The sequence below is a fragment of the Dasypus novemcinctus genome, chromosome 23 (assembly GCF_030445035.2).
Source record: "Dasypus novemcinctus isolate mDasNov1 chromosome 23, mDasNov1.1.hap2, whole genome shotgun sequence".
Taxonomy (NCBI): domain Eukaryota; kingdom Metazoa; phylum Chordata; class Mammalia; order Cingulata; family Dasypodidae; genus Dasypus; species Dasypus novemcinctus.
In genome coordinates this window covers 15209930-15231982 of record NC_080695.1, presented here as the reverse complement: position 1 = coordinate 15231982, position 22053 = coordinate 15209930, and the positions used below count along the sequence as shown (strand labels likewise).

Below are 22053 nucleotides of genomic sequence, written 5' to 3'. Positions count from 1 at the left end.
CAAGATAGAGAGATCCAGTAGAAAATGTAAGTAATTTCTGGTTCTGAAAAATGCAGTAATTAACACTAATAATGCAATAGAGATTCTTACCAGCAGATCACACAGCTTAAGAAGGAATTAGTAAAACAGAAAGCAGGTCATAGAAAAATATCCAACTTGAAGCACAGAAAGAAAAAAGTATGGAAACTGTGAGAAAGAATATAAAAAATGGGTTCTAGTAAAAAGACCTAACATACATATCATTGGAGCCCCAGAAGAAGAGGAAAGAAAATTTGAGGCAAAATCAACATATGAAGAAAAAAGAAGAACTTCCAAAATTTATCAAGAAAATCAGGCCACTGATTCAAGAAGTGTTATAAAATCCAAGCAGGATAAAGACAAAGAAAACCACATGGAGGTACATGATAGGGAAGCTGTTGAATACTATAGCAATTTGATATGGTTTATGAATTCCAAAATTAGATACTGGATTATGTTTGTAAACTGGTCTGTATCTGGGCATGATTAAATTATGAGTAGGGCTTTGATTGGGCCGTATCAGTAGGATGTTGAGTCTTTGGTAGGTGGGAACCCACAGATAAAACTACATGGCAGTGCAGAGGAGTTAGGTGGAGTTTTGATGTTAGGAGTTTTTTATTTTTTAAGATTTATTTATTTATTTCCACCCGTCCCCTCCCCGTCCTCCCGCCCTGCTGTTTTTGCTGTCTGTATCCATTTGCTGTGTGATTTTCTATATCTGTTTCTCTTTTGGTCTTCTCTTCTCATTTTTTTCTCTTTTAAGATTCACCAGGACTCAATCCTGGGGACCTCTGATGTGGAGAGAGGTTCCCTGTCAGCTACACCACCTCAGTTCCTGGTCCCTGCTGTGCTTCACCTTGACTCTCTGCTTTGTCTCTCTTTTGTAGTATCATCATCTTGCTGTGTGACTCACTTGTGCGGGCACTGGCTCACTGCACAGGCAGAGGCTCACTACGTGGGTACTGGCTCACCTTCTTTTTCACCAGGTGGCCCCAGGGATTGAACCCGGGTCCTCCCATATGGTAGGCAGAGGCCCTATCACTTGAGCGACATCCACCTCCCTTGATGTTGCAGTTTTGATGCTGGAGTTTCTGAGCTACAGCCCTGGGAAGTAAGCACACAGAGGAGCTTGGATGGGAGGAAAGAGAGAAGGCCCCAGGAAGAGAAACAAGCCGGTCACCTAATAGTCTACAGCTGACCTTGTGGAGAAAACAGAGGCACTGATCCTGGAGAGAAATAAACCCCAGGAAGAGAGGAACCCAGGAAGCCTGAACCCTCACAGATATTGGCAGCCACCTTGCTCCAATGTGAGGCAAAAATCTTTGGTGAGGGAAGTAACTTTGTGGCCTGGTAACTGCAAGCTTCTATCCTAAACAAATACCCTTTATAAAAACCAACTGATTTCTGGTATTTTGCATCAGTACTCCTTTGACTGGCTAATTAAAAAAAAAAAAAAAAGCAACAAAAAGACAAAAAATAACTTCCCAACATTAATAAAGAAAATCAGAAGATAGAATTTTTCAAAGTGATGAAAGAATTGTCATCCTAGAATTCTATACCTAGTAAATATACCACCCAAGAATAAGGGGGAAAGATTAAAAACAAACAAAACAATAAAGGTGAAATAAAAACATTTTCAGCGCCACTCACCCTGCAGTACGCCCACAGTCCACACCTCAGATTGTGTACTTTTCTTGTTTTCTTGTTTCTCAATAAACTTTTTACTCCCTTGCCTACCCTATGGTGTCTCCTTACATTATTTTATGCAACATAGGCCAAGAACCAAGAAGCCCAGAAACCAGAGCCAAGCCAGAAGACAGGCAAGTGGCGCTCCTAGATCACCGCTGATGACTGGTGAGTTTTTAATTAAAGTCTGTCTGTGCCCTCTTTTGTTTTATTAGTGAGGCCCCAAGATTTTTACCCTGGGCTGCGCTGGGAAGTTTGTCCCTTACTTAGCCCCTAGGAGGCCCTGAAGTTCTGAAGTTCCTCTTAATCCACTACCTCCAGGACCCCTGAGGCTGTATGCCTGTAAACAGATTAGTCTCTGCTTCTTAATTGCCTTTTACCCCCGTTAGGCCAGTAATTTACTAAGGAAGGGAGGTAAGAGAAATGGGAGAAAATAACAGATCAAAGGTCCCAGGTAGCGAGGAAGGGGCTGAAAAGTGATAAAAGAGGGCTGCTTTACAGACTACAATTCCCCATTACAGATTATAAATCCCTAGGTTTACTTGCATGTTGATCCAGGCTGGGGAAGGGGGGCTGGTGGGGAAGGAAGAAGGCCAGAATAGGGGGGAAAAGGTAAGAGCAGGGGTGAAGAAGGCAAGAGCAGAGGCTTAATTGCCTTTTTTTTTAAAGGTTTGTTTTTTATTTATTTCTCTCCCCTTTCCCCCCTCCCGCCTCGTCTGTTCTCTGTCTCCATTCGCTGTGTGTTCTTCTTTGTCCACTTGTGTTCTCGTCAGCGGCCCGGGGAATCTGTGTCTCTTTTTGTTGTGTCATCTTGCTGCATCAGCGTTCCGTGTGTGCAGTGCCACTCCTGGGTACGCTGCGCATTTTTCTTGGGGGGAGGCTCTCCTTGCGGGGCACATTCCTTGCGTGTGGGGCTCCCCTACACGTGAGACACCCCTGTGTGGCACAGCACTCTTTGCACGCATCAGCACTGCGCGTGGGCTAGCTCACCACACGGGTCAGGAAGTCCTGGGTTTGAACCTAGGACCTCCCATGTGGTAGGCGGACACTCTTTTAGTTGAGCCAAATCTGCTTCCCTTAATTGCCTTTTAATATCGGGTCTAATTGTGGACCCTGGGGACATGAGATGAGCTCACTCATGGCTAGCTCCTAAGACCTCTGCAAAGTAGACAAAAGAAAGGTCCCGAGCCAGTCCCTTCCTAGCAGGAACTCCAATTGGGAGCCAAGGTCTGGGAACTGGACCCAGAAGTCTCCCAAGACCTCTATGGCTCCGGAGACACCCATAGACATAAGGTCCCCAGTCCCCAGAACGTGGGGACAGCGAGCAGGGCTCCCAACCTCCAGGATACTGGGTTGGTGAGCAATCTGTTCAACCCGGTCTAGTAGTGGGATGCCACCCAGACTGACGAAAGTGTGTATCCTCCCCTAGGATGATAGATGGCTTCTAACTGGGACAACCCGCCTACATAGTCTAAAAAGAAAGAGGCTAATCTTTTCTTGCCACAGTATGGCTGAGAGTGGGCTCTGTATGGGACCCTGAATTCCAGTTAAACCTGTATAAGAGAAGGAGAGGACAGATCTGAGTGCAAGAGACCACATGGCCATATCTCTTTAAAGAGATGAGGAAATGCACTACCAAATGGGTCAATTAAAAGCTCAGGGAGGCAGAACCTAGAAACCCAGCCTTATTTCAAAGAAAGCTGGTAGAGGCAATAAAAATACACTTTTGGTAGATTCTAACTCTGGTGAAGGACAGATCTTCCTAGGAACTCCAGTCTGCCTCAGGTATTTGTAAAAAGCTGCAGAAACTTCCCTGGCCCCCAGACTTCTATTAACTTCCTTTTAGAAACAGCCTTCTCAGTTTTCAATAATCAAGAAGACAGTACCAAGATGGGGAAGGTAAGGAGCGGTGGGTGCAGGGTCTGGGACTGGCTCACCTCTTAGCTGCCACCACTGAAGGCACCGTCATCTCAGGGCTACCTGAAGTCAGGCTTCCACATCAGTAAGAACCTGGCCCCACGCTTCCTCACCACATGGACCACTTGGGGCCTCGCTGCAGGGGAGGATGGAAGGGGCCTGAAGTCACACCTGAACCATCAACCAGGAGGTCTCAGGTGACTCTTGACGTGGCAGGTAAGATTGTTAGTTTCTTAATGAACACGGGAGCCCATTACTCCATCCTAACCCGCACTCCTGACCTCTCCTGAACTTGGTTGCACCTAATGAGGGGAGTGGATGGGGAATCACCATCTAGGCAGTTTACTAAACCCCTCCCTTGTAGAATAAGGAACCTCCTCGTATGCCATCAATTAAGATTAAAGAGGGAAGCGGACTTGGCCCAGTGGATAGGGCGTCCGTCTACTACATGGGAGGTCCGCGGTTCAAACCCCGGGCCTCCTTGATCCGTGTGGAGCTGGCCCACGCACAGTGCTGATGCACGCAAGGAGTGCCCTGCCATGCGGGGGTGTCCCCAGGTAGGGGAGCCCCACGTGCAAGGAGTGCACCCTGTAAGGAGAGCCGTCCAGCGCGAAAGAAAGTGCAGCCTGCCCAGGAATGGCGTCGCACACACGGAGAGCTGACACAACAAGATGACACAACAAAAAGAGACACAGATTCCTGTGCCACTGACAACAACAGAAGCAGACAAAGAAGAACACACAGCAAATAGACATAGAATAGACAACTGGGGGGGGGGGGGGAGAGAAATAAAATAAATAAAATCTTAAAAAAAAAAGATTAAAGGGTTCCTGGCTATTCCTAGCTCTCTGCCTATTCCCTTGTAATACTCCAATCCTTCCAGCTAAAAAGCCTCACTGGGCTTTGCCCCTTGCTGGAGGTAACTAATAGGATGAAGCCCCCAGAGCAGCTCCAATTCATGTCTTGTCAGGGACAGGGCTTCTCTGGACCCCTTGGCTCCATACCCAGCTGCCTAGGGATTTTCCTGGAGGAACGAAGCTGGAGGGTCCCACATGAGGTTTCTGCTCTGGGCAGACAGACACTGGGAGCTTTGAGTCTAGGCGATTCTTAAGAGAGATCTTTCCCTAAACTAAGTAAGTGTAAAATTCTGTGTCTGTTCTAATCTGTACTTGCTTTAATTCTGGTAGTCTGCTCATGCCTAGGAACTCATAAATCAGATTTGGGGTTCACCTGTTACAAATTGGATAATGGTGAAAGGTAAGCTAAAACTGAGTCTTTAAATGTCAATACTATCTTACAAGTGAATTTGATATATAAAAGAAATCCCAAGTAGAATTGGTTCAACTGCTGGAAAAACAGGAAAACCTAGCAATGTTGATACAAATAAAATTGTTTTAGTTACTTAGTTAATATAAAAAAGTGCTCAATTATTCTAAAGTGAAAACTTTTAGAACTGTAACTAAGAGTTAAGATCATTATATAGATGCTTTTATATTATAAAACAGCAGAAGGATAATATCTGAAATTGCTCCAGCTAGGTGGATTTAGTCTACAACCTACTACTATGATGGTTCTCTTGGACTAATTTACCTTTGTTTATAGTTACTTCAGGTCTAACCATACCTTTGTGTATGCTTGCTATAGTAATGGTAATTACAAATTAAATTTACCTTTGATAACGGTTATTTTCTGACTAGCTTACTAGCTTCACCTGGCCCTTAGACTTCAGCTGTTGTGATGATAATTCTAAATTGAGCTTGCCTTTGCTTATTCCCCCCCACCCCAAGCTGGCTCCTTCATCTGTCTGCTTGTTGTTTCTGCTCACTGTGTCTGCTTGTTGTGTTCTTGCTGTGTCTGCTCATCTTCTTTAAGAGGCACAGGAACCAAATCCGTGGCCTCCTATGTGGGAGGCAGGTACCCAACCACTTGAGCTACAACTGAACCATGCTCACTGTGTCAGCTCATTGTCTGCTCGTCTTCTTTAGAAGGCACCAGAAACCGAACCCAGGACCTCTTGTGTGGGAGGTGGGCACCCAACTGCTTGAGCCACATCTGCTCCCTACCTTTGCTTATGGTTACTTCATGACAACTTCTGCCCCCCATAGCTCAGGGGCAGGCAGATTTAAGACATCCTTGTTTCCTGTCCTTCCACTGGAATTAATGACCTTGCTTTCTCTCGTGACTCCAGGTGTGGACTAGATTACTGCCCTCGGGGTTGGATGTCCACTATTCCAGTCCAGTGGATGCCAGAGTCCTGTTTTCTCTGAGGACTGGGGAGCGGGGAGGCCTTCCACCTTGAGTGTTGATGTTCCTAAAAGCAGCAAGTCATGAGAAAAACCAGTTTTCCCTAAGACTTCAAGGAGCTCAGGGAGTATATACTGGAATTAGTGTTTCTCATCCAAGGTCTATCAAAGTCAAAATGAGAAATAAGCAAAGCTCTGAAGTAAAGGAAATTGTTATAAATTGTATTTTAAATCATTGGGAACAATTTGGTTAAAAGCCAAAAATTAAAAAGAATGAAGTTCTTGTGCAAAACTGTATGGTCACAGTGCAAATCAGAGTAATCAGAAACAGTCTTCAAAGAGATCTTTTGACTATAATGTTATTTTACAGTTAAACTAATTTTTGTGGTTTTTTTTTACTTGTAAATAATTTAACATCTTAATGAATACACATTTATTTATTGTGTGGGTTTTTTTTAATATATTTTTTAATTTTTTTAAAGATACTTACACAAAATGTTACACACACAAAAATATAAGGGATTCCCATATGCCCCATTCCCCACACCTCCCACCCATCCCCACATTAACAACTTCTTTCATTAGTGTGGTATATTCATCACAATTGATGAGCACATTTGAAACATTGCCACTAAGCATGGATTATAGTTTATATTGTAATTTACACTGTCTCCCACTCAATTCTGTAGGTTATGGCAGGATATATAATAGCCTGTATCTGTCGTGGCAATGTCATTCAAGACAATTCCAAGTCTGAAAGGGCCCCCATATTATACCTCTTTTTCCCTCTCCCTGCCTTCAGCACCTCCAGTGGCCACTGCCTCTACATCAATGATATAATTTCTTCCATTGTTAGAATCACAGTCAGTCTATAGTAGAATACCAGTAGGTCCACTCTAGTCCATGCTTTATTCCCCAATCCTGAGGATTCTGGGATGGTGATGCCCATTCTACTTCTAATTGAGAGGGGGTCTCAATCCTATACAGCAGATGGATGGGATTCTCTTGCTTGCAGTTGTAGACTTTCTCAGTTCCTTGGTATGGTGGTTGTCCATCTTCACCTCCTTGTTAATTGTCTTAGATGAGTCCAATGAACTGGAGAGTAAGTGTTGCAACTCTGCTGAGGCTCAGGGCCCAGCTGGCACATGGACAGCCCAAAGATTCAAATCTCTTGGACGTTTACCTACCAACTCCAGCACCAACTATAGGTTCAAATAGAAGGGACAGAAGAGGCATATGTAGAGAAGTCACAACTGAGTCCAACTCTGTCACACTCGGAAGCACAAACTCCAAAGTAGGGCATACTGCAAGTCACCTAACTGCAGAGCTGTCTGCCATGACCATAGGACCTGGGTGTCTCCAGAGCCCTCAGGAGCGCCACTATTTGTGGTAGTATCTACTTTGGCAGTCTATGAGATCCTGCTGAGATGTGCATAAGTGTTACCTCTGGGATAATCTCCCGACTCACTCTGAAATCTCTTAGCCATATAAACTCATTTGTCTTTGCCTTTTCCCCTTTTATTCAAGGTCTTTTTCCATTTGCATTGCTAGTTGGTGCTTGGTAGTAATCCCTTGGTGCCAGGGAGGTTCATCTCTGGGAGCCATGTCCCACACTGGGGGGAAGGTAATGCATTTATATGTTATGTTTGGCTTAGAGAGAGGCCACATTTGAGTAACATGGAGGCTCTCAGGAGGTAACTCTTAGGCACCCTACAGCACTAGGCTAAGTTACAATTTCAAGAGCAAAGGCTCATAAGCATAATCATCAAAATCAAGAGCCCATCAATGAACCATCCTTCTTCGCTAGTCATTGCCCTGTCCTTGGGGGATTATTGCTATTCCACTGGAGAATGTGACAGAGCTCCCCAGGATGGGAATTCAATATTATTTTGGTTATTATGTGAATCTCCATCCACTGGGACAATACCCCATGAACATTTGAACACACTTATATACCTTCTATGCATGCCCAGGTGAACTTCCTCCCATGTATCCCCCATCACTGATACCCTGCACCAATGATCCTCCCCTGCCACAGTTGTAACCCTTCTGTGGTCCAAAACTTTAAAAATGAAGCCAAGAATATCACTGTATTAGTCAGCCAAAGAGGTGCTGATGCAAAATACCAGAAATTGGTTGGTTTTTATAAAGGGTATTTAGTTGGCATAGGAGCTTACAGATACCAGGCCATAAAATGTAAGTTACTTCTCTCACCAAAGCTTATTTTCATGTGTTGGAGCAAGATGGCTGCTGATGGCTGCAAGGATTCAGGCTTCCTGGGTCCTCCCTTCCAGGGCCTTGCTTCTTTCTGGGTTCAAGGTTTCTTTCTTCCCGGGGCTTGCTTCTCTTTCCTCTGCATGCTTACTTCCTGGGGCTCCAGCTTAAGGCTCCGGCATCAAACTCCAACATCAAAACTCCAACATCAGAAACCCTTAACTCAGGAAGTGGACATTACTCAACTAATAGAGCATCCATCTACCATATGGAGGGTCCAGGGTTTGATCCCCAGGGCCTCCTGACCCATGTGGAGCTGGCCCCTGTGCAGTGCTGCAGCACGCAAGGAGTGCCATGCCACAAAAGGGGTGTCCCCACGTAGGGGTGTCCCACGCACAAGGAATGTGCCCCGCAAGGAGAGTCATGCCCGTGTGAAAAAAGCACAGCCTGCCCAGGAGTGGTGCTGCACACACAGAGAGCTGACGCAGCAAGGTGATGCAACAACAAAAAAGAGACACAGGTTCCCAGTGCTGCCGGATAATGCAAGCAGACGCAGAAAAACACACAGCAAATGGACACAGAGAGCAGACAATGGAGGGGAAGGGAAGAGAAATAAATAAATAAACCTTTAAAAAGAAAAAAAACTCTTAACTGTCCTTTGCCATGCCTTTTATCTGTGAGTCCCCATTCACCAAAGGGTGGGGACTCAATGCCCTACTGGCGCAAGAGGTTTACATAATTACTTAATCAAGTTAACCTATGAATCTGATATAATCTAATATGCCCGGAGGAAAAGCTCAGTTTACAAATATAATCCAATATTTCTTTTTGGAATTCATCAATAATATCAAACTGCTACAATCGCCAAATACAATTAATAAGAAAATGAAATAATAATGATGGGTTTAAACATAAGAAATACATAATAATTTAGAAAAACTAAAATATTAAAAAATAATGAAATAAACTTATTTTGTAAGAGAATGAAAATTATAAGTAACTATGTCTGTCTTGAAAATTGTAAGTTCATGTCTAATGAAACAAAGTTAAAGAAGGAAATGTAGATCTGTCCTCTCTTAAATGGATAAAGTAAATTTCATTGGTTGCTAATTGTAATTTAATAAGCTTATTTAAAGGTAAAGTAATTTCTAGCTAATTATAAGTCTCTAAAAGCATCTTCTAGACTGAAGCATTTAAATGGCTAATTCCTGAAAGCCATTATTAATTAGAAACCTGTCAGAGACCACCTCAATCTGCACATTAAAGTGGTGGTAAGGAAAGATAATCTTGATTCCATTGGGAGTCTTAGATTTTCATAAAATAAGGGAGAGGGAAGAAGATTTGGCCCAATGGATAGGGTGTCCGCCTACCACGTGGGAGGTCCAAGGTTCAAACCCAGGGCCTCCTGACCCGTGTGATGAGCTGGCCCACGTGCAGTGCTGATTCATGCAAGGAGTGCCGTGCCACACAGGGGTGTCCCCCGCGTAGGGGAGCCCCACACACAAGGAGTATGCCCCGTAAGAAGAGCCACCCAGCATGAAAAAAGTGCAGCCTGCCTGTTGGAAACTGAGGCACAGTGGTCTCACAAGGAGAGACGTGCTGTCTCCGTGACTACACTTGCAACCTAAGGAATGCAGTAATTAAGAGTTCCCGAAAAAAAAACAACAAAAAACAAAACAGAACAAAACATAACAAAAAAAAGTTCCCGGAGTTCCTGGCAAACGGGATGAAGCTGTTAAAGGCTGAAAGATGAGCACATACCTTTTGTAGTAAAAAGAATACTTAGGCTTTGTACCTTGAGATAAGATTTTTTTGAATTCCTTAAACTATGAGGAATGCTGATAGTTAACTGACTGTTGCTGCTTGTTCTCACATAGACTGGGGTATACAGAGAACCCCTTGTAAAAAATAAAGTTGTCTGATAAGTCTCTACTCGCAGACCCCCTGATCCCAGCTCTCTCGTTCTTTTTCTTTCTTTCTCTTTCTTTCACTCTCTTTTTCTCTTTCTTTCATTCTCAATACCCTTCGGGCCCAAACCTTCAACACCTGCCCAGGAATGGTGCCGCACACACAGAGCTGACACAGCAAGATGACGCAACAAAACGAGACACAGATTCTGGGTGCTGCTGACAAGAACACAAGCGGACACAAGAGGAACACGCAGCGAATGGACACAGAGAGCAGACAACTGGGGGGTGGGGCGGGGAAGGGGAGAGAAATAAATAAAAAATAAATCTTAAAAAAATAAAAATAAAATAAAATAAGGGAGGAAGTAGTTTTTCCTGTACTGCTAAAATAAGATAACTATTAATTAACATAATCATGGTAAAAGGTGTAGAAGTAAAAAGTAAAGTACTAAAATAGTTAAGTTCATTTGATATGTTATAAACTGCACCAGAAGTGTTTAGAAAGTATATAAAAATTAAGAGATAAACTTCAGTATTGTCTTGTGCATTGTCTTGTGCATTCAAACCAGGCCCAAATACCCTGCATTGTGCCTCTCCATTTCAGTTATTGGCTCGGTTGTTCACCGTGACCCTAAAATAATAAAAGTATCTACCACATCTCTACACATGCTCCTGAAGTGGATGCAGGGGACATTGCAGTTTCAGGCTCCTATAGCAGCTGGCAATGGCTCAACATGGCCAGGCGTGTAATGGACATTGTCTCCAGACTGGCTCTGTTTCTTAGTGCCAAAGGGCACTATGTACCAGGCCAGTGAAATGTTGGAACCTTACCTTCCTAGCATCTCTCTAGGATCAACAGTGCTGCAGACTGCTGGCTGTATGAAGGGCATACCAAGGGGATCAATGATTATCAGAGTGATGTAAGTAGAATTTCAACACAATTGGCATTATGGCCTGCTCCCATGGAGAGAGAACATGTATGGCATTGCAAACCCAGAGCTTATTGCAGGTCTGTTAACTGCAGCTCAAAGAGGAACTTGCGCATTGATTACTATTAAGTACTGTAATTATGATCTTTTCTATTCTAGATCATATGCAGAGGGATCCTGAACATGTTAAAAGTCCTGGTAAATTCAATTCATTTTCTAAGTAGTTAATGAACATGCCTATAAGATAAAGGAATGGCTCTCTTAAGTACTGTCTTACGATATGCTTGTCTTGTTGCCTATACTGTCTTTGAGTTTATGTCTAGGGAAGTGCCTCTCTTCATACCTCTCCTAGCTGTCCTAAGCATAACTGCTGTGGGAACTGGGGCTGGAGGTTTTTATGCAAACCCAGCAGATCTACCAGAGTTTCTCCCTTGAGTTAACCAAGAGCATAAAAGAACGCAAGGAAGAATGCTGTTTCCTCTCACCTTTGGGAGGATGCAGCCTCTGAAGGCACCTGGCTTTTTTTACTCTTGTGGTACAGTTATGTCATGGCTGGTCCCTTTTTAGGGTCCACCTACCACCATCTTCTTTATCCTTTTAGTGGGACCACATATCTTTAAAATTCTCATTAAGTTTATTTCTTACAGAACCACACCTTATTAGTCATACAAGGAATTCATCCAGTTCCAACCATGGTGCCAGAACTTTCCACCTAACCACAATAAAATAGCCAGAGGGTTTCACACCTTGTCAGGTAGGGCCTCCTCCCCCTAACCAGCAGGAAGTAGCTATAGAAGAATGACCATAATAGCCCTTAAGCACCCCCAAGAATAAAGGTGTCAACCCCCTGAGGGGGGTGTTGAGGCAAGTTAGTATAGGGAAAGGGAAGGCTTGGGTCACAGCTGAAGACCTGGCACAGCTGAACATGGCTATGAGACCCCACCCAGAAACCTTTGAGGGATCCTGTGAGACTCTGAATATCCTCAAAAGGCCTTGCCATTGGCCCCCAGAGAAATTACAGAAGAAACAGACTTTTAAAAGTCCTGACCTGGGTTCCCATGCACACCACTCAACCTGCACTCGTAGTCCATGCCTTGGATCATGTAATTTTCCCGTTTTCTTGTTTCTTAATAAACTCTTTACTCCCTTGCCTTAAAAAAATTTTTTTCAGGCAAACACATAGAACTATTCACCAGTAGAATGTGCACTAAAAAAAAATACTAAAAGGAAGTGGATGTGGCTCAACTGATAAGAGTATCTGTCTACCATATGGAGAGTCCAGGGTTCGATACCCAGGGCCTCCTGGCCCGTGTGGTGAGCTGGCCCACGTGCAGTGCTGCCGCACACAAGGAATGCCATGCCACACAGGGGCACCCCCATGTAGGGGTGCCCCATGTGTAAGGAGTGCACCCATAAGGAGAGCCGTGAAAAAAGCACAGCCCACCCAGGAGTGGCACCACACACACAGAGTGCTGATGCATCAAGATGACACAACAAAAAAAGCAACAGAATTTCCCAGTGCCACATGACAAGAATGTAAGTGGACACAAAAGAATGCACAGCAAATGGACACAAAGAGCAGTCAACAGTGGGGAAGGGGAGAGAAATTAAAAAAAAAAACAAAACTGAAGGCAGAAAGAAAAATGACACCAGAAAGGGGCTCAGAAATACAGGAAGGAATAAAGAGCAACCAAAAGAATATATCTGTGGTAAATATGAATTCATATTTATTATATAAAACTCTTAAAAATACATGGGGTTTAAAGTAAATGTAGAATTAAAATTTATAACCACCATAACAAAAATGCAGGAGGAGAGCAAATAGAGTTGAAATGTTCATTCATTTATTGTTTTGGTAAAAGTATTAATTTATATTAGATTTTAATAATTCAAGGATAAATGTTATAACCTCCAGATTAAAAGTAATTACATTCTGGGAGTGGGTGTAGCTCAGTATTGAGCACCCACTTCCCATGTATGAGTCCCAGGTTCATTTCCTTTGGCGGTTTGATATTATTTACAAATTCCAAAAAGAGATATTGATTATGTTTGTAAACTGGTCTGTTCCTCTGGGCATGATACCCCTTTGTATTAAATTCAGAGGTTTCATTTTTACTTTATTAAATCAAGATTAGGGCTTTGATTCAACCATGTCATTAGGGCCTGCAGGGTTCAGTCCCTGACCCCTTGGTTGGTTATATAAATGGATGCTCAATCAAGAACACAGAGAAGTAGATACATAGAGAAGATACTCATAGGAAGAGAAACAGCTCCATAGACACAGCAGAGGCCCCAAGAAGAGAGAAACAAGACCTGGGAAGAGAGATGAACTCTATGCCAGTCTAAAGCTGAGATGGGAAGAACCTGGACTTGAGATGAACCATTTACCTGAGAGTTTACAGCTGACATTATAAAGAGAACAAAGCAACTGAGTCTGGAAAGAAATGAGCCCTGGGAAGAGAGATGTAAAAAGTCGGACCCATGGAGCCTTAAGACATCACCCACCATCTTGCTTCAACATGTGGCAACAGAGTTTGTTAAGGAAGTAACCTTGAGCTAGACTCTTTAGGACCTGTGACTGTAAGCTTCCACCCCAAATAAATATACTTTATAAAAGCAACAGATTTCTGGTACTTTGCCTGAGCACCCCTTTGGTTGACTAATATACTCCCCCATACCTCCTAAAAAAAAAAAAGTAATTGCACTAAAGATAAACAGATTAAATTATCCAATTAAAAAGCAAGGTACTTACAAGAGACACGTCCTAAATAAGCCTATAGAAAGGCTGAAAGTCAAAAGGGGGGAAAAGATAAGCTATGTAAATATTTATTGAAAAAGAACAGTACAGCAAATGGACACAGCAGACAGTGAGCACAAGCAGTGAGGGAATAAATCTTTTTTTTTTTAAAGAAAAAGAACTGATGTGACTATATGAATATCAGACAAAGTAGATCTTAAGGTAAAAACTAATACTAGACATAAAGAAGGACATTTTATTAGGAAAGAACCAACCTACCAGGAAGCTATAACTATTCTAAATTTGTATGCAACTAATAATATTGCTTCAATATGTAAGTCAAACATTGACGAACTACCAGGAGAGTTAAATAAACCATACAATAAAGAAACTTCTATAATCACAGAGGCAGATTTTAACATACTTACCTTAGAAACAGATAAAGAAGAAGACCAAAAGCTTTCGGTACTAATGTAAAATATTTGAGCAACACAATTAACAAGCTTGAGCAAGTTGACACATATAGAAAACTGGACCCAACAATTGCAGAATACACATTTTTTTCAAGTGCTGATGGGACATTTAGCAAAATAGATCATATGCCAGACCATAACGCAAATCCCCCAAAAGTTCAAAGGGCTGAAATAACCCAGAACATGATTCCTGACCACAGTACAATTAAGCTGGAAATGAAGAACTAAAAATTAAATAGAAACTTCCTGATTTTAGAAATTACTCCAAATAATTTCAATACAATTAATTACAATATATTTCTGAATAACTCACAGATCAAGAAGAAATTGTCATGGAAATTAGAAAATACTTTGAATTGAGTAATGGTGAAATCAACAAATCAAAACTTGTGGGATTCAGTTACAATCATATTTGAAGGTGATTTTTTTTGGCTTGAATGCTTTTATTAAAAATCAAGAGGTTGAAAATCAATTATCTAGCTATTTATCTCAACAATAAAAGAAAAAATAAAAGAGCAGCAAGTTAAATACTGAGAACACAGAACAAAGCAAGCAATAAAACAAATTAGAGAAATTTTTAAAAATGTATAATCGAGAGGATCAACAAAGCAAAATTGGGATCTTTGAAAAGACTAATGAAATTAAGAAACCTCTGCCAAAAGTGATCAAGAAAAAAAAATCAGAATATAATTTTTAAAAGTAATGAAAATGGAGGTATAATTGCAACTCCAACAATATTATATAAAGATGAGACTATTGAGAATAACTTTACACTGAAAAATTTTTAAATCTGGATAAAATCGACATATTCCCAGAAAAGTATACTTTACTAAAGTGACACAAGAGAGAGAACATTTGGATAGTTAATATATTTAATAAAGAAATTGAATCTTTAGTTAAAACCCTTCCCACAAAGAAAACTCCCAAACCCAGATGGCTTTTTTTTTCAAGGATTTATTTCTTCCTTTCTCCCACTCCCCTCATTGTTTTGTGCTTGCTCTCTGCTCTCTATGTACATTTGCTGCGTGTTCTGTGCTTGTCTTCTCTTTAGCCAGCACTGGGAGCCAATCCTGGGACCCTCTGGAGTGGGAGAGAGGTGCTCAATCTCTTGCACCTCCTCAGCTCCCTGGTCTGCTTTGTCTCTTATTGTCTTTCCTCTTTGTCTCTTTTCGTTGCATCATCTTGCTGCACCAGCTCTCTGTGCGAGCCAGCACTCCTGCATGGGTCAGCACTCCTGTGCAGACCAACACTCCACATAGGCCAGCTCACTGCATGGGCCAGCGCACCTTCACCAGGAGGCCCTGGGAATCGAACCCTGGACCTCCCATATGGTAGACGGGATCAAATCACTTGAGCCAAATCTGCTTCCCCCAGATGGCTTTAATAGTGAACGCTTCCAAATGTTTAAGAAAAAATTACATAAATCTTAAATAAATTCTTTGAGAGAATAAAAAGAAGGGCACATTTCCCAACTCATTTTATAAGGTCAACTAGATTCCAAAATGTGGCAAACACATTACAATAAAGGAAAATGGTAGCCCATCTCCTCTAAGAACTTAGATACAAAATTCATAAATACTCTTCAAATTGAATCTAGCAATGCACATAAAGGATGGTATCTCATAGCTAAGGAAGGTTTGTTTTGGAATGCAAGATTGGATTAACATTTGAAAATAAGCCTAGTTCACACATTACTGGAATAAAGGGGAAAAATGTTATGGTCATCTTAATAGATTGAGGAAAAACGTGGTAAAATTGAACAAATATGAATAATAAATGAAAACTTTTAACCAGCTAGGAATGGAAAGGAATTTCTTTAACCTGATAAAATTTGCACAGTTGGTATTATGCTTCATGGAAAAACACTGAAAGCTTTCCATCTGAGATGGGGAATGTATTAGTCAATCAAAGGGGTGCTGATGCAAAATACCAGGAAATTGGCTGTTTTTTTATAAAGGATATTTATTTGGGGTAGAAGCTTACAGTTATCAGGCCATAAAGCATAAGTTATTTCCCTCACCAAAGTCTTTTGCCATATGTTGGAGCAAGATGGCTGCTGACGTCTGCCAGGGTTCAGGCTTCCTGGGTTCCTCTTTTCCCAGGGCTTGCTTCTCTTCAGGCTCAGGGTTCCTCTCTCCCCAGGGCTTGCTTCTCTTTCCTCCTGACCAAGCTCCTCTGTGTGCTTATGTCCCGGGACTCCAGCTTAAGACTTCAACATCAAAACCTCCAACTCTGGGGAAGTGAATTTGGCTCAATGGATAGAGCACCCGCCTACCACGTGGGAGGTCCAAGGCTCAAACCCAGGGCCTCCTTACCCGTGTGGTAAAGCTGGCCCATGTGCAGTGCTGATGTGTGCAAGGAGTGCTGTGCCATACAGTGGTGTTCCCCGTGTAGGGGAACCCCACACACAAGGAGTGCGCCCCTAAGGAGAGCTGCCCCAGGCGAGAAAAGTGCAGCCTGCCCAGGAGTGGGGCCACACACATGGAGAGCTGACACAGCAAGATAATGAAACAAAAAGAGACAGAGATTCCCGGTGCCACTGACAGTAATACAAGGGGACCCAGAAGAACACACAGCAAATGGACACAGAGAGCAGACAACTGTGAGGGGCAGGGGAGAGAAATAAATTTTAAAAAAATAATCTTAAAAAAACAAAACAAAATTCCAACTCTGTCCTTATGTATTTTATCTGTGAGTCCAAGAAGCAGGGACTCAACACCCTACTGACATGGCCCAATCAAAGCCCTAATCATAATTTAATCATGTCCAGGTACAGACTAGTTAAAAGCATAATCCAATATTTCTTTCGGAATTCATCAATAATATCAAACTGCTACAGGGAATAAGACAAAGATGCCTGTTCTCACCATTCATACTCAGCTTTGGACTGGAGGTCCTAGCCAAAACCCTAAAACAAGAAAAAGAAATGAAATTTATGAGGACAGGAAAGAAAGGAATAATTTTTTTCTTATTTGCAAGCAACATTACTGATATGTAAACCTTCATCATTCCAAATTTTAAAGAATTGACAGAAAGAAGAATTGGCAAACTATTAAAATTAATAAGTGAATTTAGCAAGGTAACTGGATATAAGGTCAATATACAAAAACCAACTTTATTTATGACATATCAAAAAACTATAAAACATTATTAAGTGAAATTAAAGAAGACCTAAGTAAATAGATAATATCATTATCATGAATTGAAGGCTCATTCAAGAGTTGGCATTCTCCCCAAAATGGTCCATAGATCCAAAGCAATTCCAATCAAAATCCCAGCATATTTTTATAGAAATTGACAAGAAGAAGGAAGAAGAAGATGAGGAGGAAGAAGAAAAAGAGAAAGGGAAGGAGCAGGAGAAGGAAGAGGAGGAGGGGTGAAGGAGGAGGAGGAGGAGGAAGAGGAAAAAGAAGATGACAGCCGCAACACTACCACAACACAGTTGGAAGATATATGCTACCAGATATCAAGATTTATTGTAAAGTTGCTGGAAATAAGACAATATGGTTTTGTCACAAGGACTGACAAATAGATCTATGAAAAAGAATAGATTTCATAAAGAGACTCATACAAATATGAGCATTTAATATATGAAAAGCTAGCACTGCAGAGAAATAGAGAAAAGATGGTCTTTTTAATAGATGGTATCTACATGAAAAAAAGAACCTTAAACTCTACCTCATTCCATATACAAGAATCAGCTCCACGTGGATTGTAGATCCAATGTGGACAGTAAAATAACAAACCTCCTAGAAGATAGCATAGAAGAATATGACTTTGAAGTAGGCAAAGATTTCTCTCTTTTTTTAAGTGATTTTTTTTATTTGCTCAAGTATATCATTCATAAATAAACATGCATAAACAGTAAGTGTATAGTACTAGTTGTAAACTTACAAAATGAGCATACATAACATCAGACAGGGCGCTCATAAATTATCCTACCACTGATATACCTTGCGTTATTGTGCAATATTTTTAACTAGTGATTAAAGAGTATCCTCAAAATATTTCTACTAAACAAGTATCTTACATTTAATAGTGTATAGTAAGAAGTTGTGAACTTAAAAAGCAAACATGCATTACATCATACAGGGGTCCCATACATCAACCAACCACCAACACCTTGCATTGTTGTGAGACATTTGTTACAAATTATGAAAGCATATCATCTAAATCTTACTACTTAATATAGTCCTTATCTTACATTTGATGCATTTTCTCCCCAAGCTACTCTATTATTTGTTAAAATATATTTTTGTAACAGAAGTTGTAAACTTGGAAAATAATCATGCACATATGCAGAATTCCCATACAACACCCCTCTATTAACACACCACACCATGGTGGAACATTTGTTACTGATTATGAGATAATATTGTCATATTATTACTAGATCCATAGCATACATTGGCACACTTTTTCCATACTCCCCCATTATCAGCACAGTACACCTTTGGCATAGATGCATGAATATCACATTATTACTGTTAACCACAGTCCATAAGTCACTCCAATTTTATTTTTCCTATGCATCTCCACATTTCCATCACTTGGCAATAGTGACATACATCTGCTCTAGGTCACATAGGACATTCTTGCATCTGTACCATCAACCACAATTCTCATCCTCCTCTGGATTTACTGTTATTCAGTCACTAGAGTATTCTCTAGCTTTCTGTCAACTGGCATTTACATTCCAAGATTACCCTTTTCAGTCACATTCCCATTTATAAACCAGCGGTTTCTCACTATAATGTGTTACCATCAACTCTAGACATTGCCACACTTTTACAGTAAAGCTAATTATAACTTCTATATACGTTAAAAATCAGGAGTCCATCTCAGTCCTCCTCTTATCTCCTTTAAGAATCCAGCAACTACCACCAGGTCTTGAAGATGTTTTCCTACATTTTCTTCTAGAAGATTTATGGTTCTTGTGTTTATATTTAGGTGTTTGTTCCATTCTGAGTTAATTTTTTTATAAGGTGAGAGATAGGGGTCCTCTTTCCTATTTATTTATTTTTTCTGGCTGTGGATATCCAGTTCTCCCAGCACCATTTGTTGAATGTACTGTTCTGCCCAAATTTGAAAGGCTTGTCAAAAGTCACTTGACCCTACACGTGAGGGTATTTTTCTTAACCACCAGTTCAAGTTCTACTGGTTGATGTGTCTGTCTTTATGCCAGCACCATTCTGTTTTCACCACTATAGCTAGGTAATAGATTTCTTAAATAGGAGTAAAAAAACACTAGCCATAATGGAAAATAATGATAGACTGTAATGGAGTAAAATCAAGAACTACTATTTAGCAAAAGACCTTACTAAGAAAATTTAAAAAGCAAGTCACAGAATATGAGAATATTTGCTATATCCTGAGCTTGAGAAGGAGTCCTGGAGCTAGAAAACCTTAAATGAAAGAAAAAAATTTTAAAAGCAGAATAAAAAACTATAAATGGAGTACAATTACAACTATAAAAATTTATACATTCCATTGTTAATGACTGGAAAGGAATTTTTAAAATTACAAACAAGGTCTTGGGCTTGTCATATAACACACTTTCCCTGTTGGCTTATTTCTGTTGTTCTTGCTGCAATGTTTTGCTAATAAATTAAAATCTAAAAAGAAAACAAAACTGGCTTATAGCAACTTAAAATTCTTAGCCTGGCCAATGCTAAGGAAGAAATGTTATGGGAAGTGGACTTGGCCCAGTGGATAGAGCATCCGTCTACCACATGGGAGGTCCGCGGTTCAAACCCCGGGCCTCCTTGACCCGTGTGGAGCTGGCCCATGCGCAGTGCTGATGCGCGCAAGGAGTGCCCTGCCACGCAGGGGTGTCCCCCGCGTAGGGGAGCCCCACGCGCAAGGAGTGCACCCTGTAAGAAAAGCCGCCCAGTGTGAAAGAAAGTGCAGCCTGCCCAGGAATGGCGCTGCACACACAGAGAGCTGACACAATAAGATGATGCAACAAAAAGAGACAGATTCCTGTGCCACTGACAACAGCAGAAGCAGACAAAAAGAACACCGCAGAAAATGGACACAGAGAACAGACAACTGGGGGGGGGGAAGGGGAGAGAAAGAAATCTTTAAAAAAAAAAAAGAAACGTTAGGTGAATATATCCCAGCTTAACCTTTCACTCCTCCTCCTTCCTTCTAAGTCATTTTCTCTTAACACAATCCAACCTATCACATCACACCCACATCTTCACAGCTTGGGTTTTAACTGATGCCAGTGTCAGCTTCAGGTTCTTATAGATTTCTTTAATAAGAACAAAAGGGACAAAAAAAGAACAAAAGGGAGCCGGGCGGGGCCGGTGCAGGCCGCAGTGGCGAGAGGCGGACGCCGGAGCTGGGCCGGGCCGCTGTAGCGAGCGGAGCCGGGCGGAGCCAGGCCAGGCCGAGGCGGCGTAAGGAGCCGGGCAGAGCCGGTCCAAGCCTCCGCGGCGGGCGGAGCCGGGCCTGCGGAGGGGTTTCTGTTCTTTTTTTTTTTTTTTCTTTTTTTAATTTATCTTACTTTATTTTATTTTATTTTATTTTATTTTTTTTGGAGCATCTGCAGTACTGGGGAGTTCGTGGGCCCTGGGCGGCCTATTGGGGGTTTGTGGGAAGGGAGGTGCTTGCAGACCCATTTGGGCAGACAGACGGGGGGTTTTAGGGCAAAGCGGGGGGAAGTTGTTGTTTTAGATAGTGTTGCAATTGTGACACGTGTATACCTGTATCTCTCTTCTCCCTATCCGTTCCCCACCGTTTGCCCATCCTCTTTTTCTTTCTTCCTTTCTTCTTGTCTTTCTTTTTTCTTTATTATAATTAGTTTTTTTTTTTCGGTTTTCTCTTTCCCTCTTGTCCCTCATCTTCCACTTATTTTTATTTTAATTCAAGTATACAATAGGTGCTACAGGGAACACCTCACATTTGCTGGGTTTTCCGATCCTCCACTGCCTCATTTCTGTGTGAACTGATTTAGGCTACCTACACTATCCCCCTTCCCCTGCATCTTGATATCCACTATCATCTACTGTCTCTCCTATATTCCACCCCCAACCTCCCGTTCTTTGATCCACAAAGTGTCTAACTCTTAATTTCTAATACCTTTGTTCTGTTTTCTGTCTATTATCCACTCTTGAAACTATTACCTCTCCTTTCTTTCTCCCTCTCTCATGAAAACAATAGCTTTGTAGTTCATACCATATTCCTCCCAAATTCAGTCATCTACTTCATAAAAGGTACTCTACCTACAGCTATAACTCTATACAATCTACATGAATCTAACCTCCATCCTTCCAGATCTCATATTCTTGCTTTGTTAACATACATCACCAATACAACTTTACACTTTTCCCTTGCTTACACAATTGCCTTTCCCCAACACTAATACTTTCCTCTAAAGTGAACTTAACCAACAACAAGTAACTAGAATAAGAAGAAAAATCTGACAAAGAGAAGATATAACACCTATGCAAAAATAACAACTAATTAACCTCCAAGAGCAGACAAAGAAGCTAAGGAACTGATTAAATTCGTCAAAATAAAGAGATGACCAGAAAGCAACAAAAATCTACAAACCAAACCAATAATCAGGAAAACATGGCTGAATCCAATCAACAAACCAATAATCACGAAGGGGAGCAAAACTTGGCACAAGCAATGAAAGATCTCAGAACATTTATCACCGACAAATTTGATACAGTAATGAAAGAGGTTAACAACATGAAGATATCACTTGGAGGGGAAATTGCAGACATACGCAAAAACATAACAGATATGATGGGAATGAACACCACAGTTCAAGAAATCAAAAATACACTTGCAGCAAATATCAGCAGACTAGAAGAGACAGAGCAGAGAATTAGTGATGTAGAAGACAGTACATCAGAAATCAAACAGATAGTAGAAGGGGTCAATAAGAAGATAGAAAAAATCCAATTAGGATTT

The 22053-nt window shown here is 41.4% G+C and overlaps 1 long non-coding RNA gene across 1 annotated transcript; it reads right to left on the bottom strand.

Annotated features, from left to right (window-relative positions):
* Positions 1-635: 635 nt before the first annotated feature.
* On the bottom strand, positions 636-20580 carry LOC139437401 (uncharacterized). Its single transcript, XR_011647172.1, has 3 exons — positions 17803-20580; positions 16992-17032; positions 636-1122 (listed from the first exon to the last, which is right to left on the bottom strand). It is a non-coding gene; the product is annotated as an uncharacterized lncRNA (long non-coding RNA).
* Positions 20581-22053: the final 1473 nt, after the last annotated feature.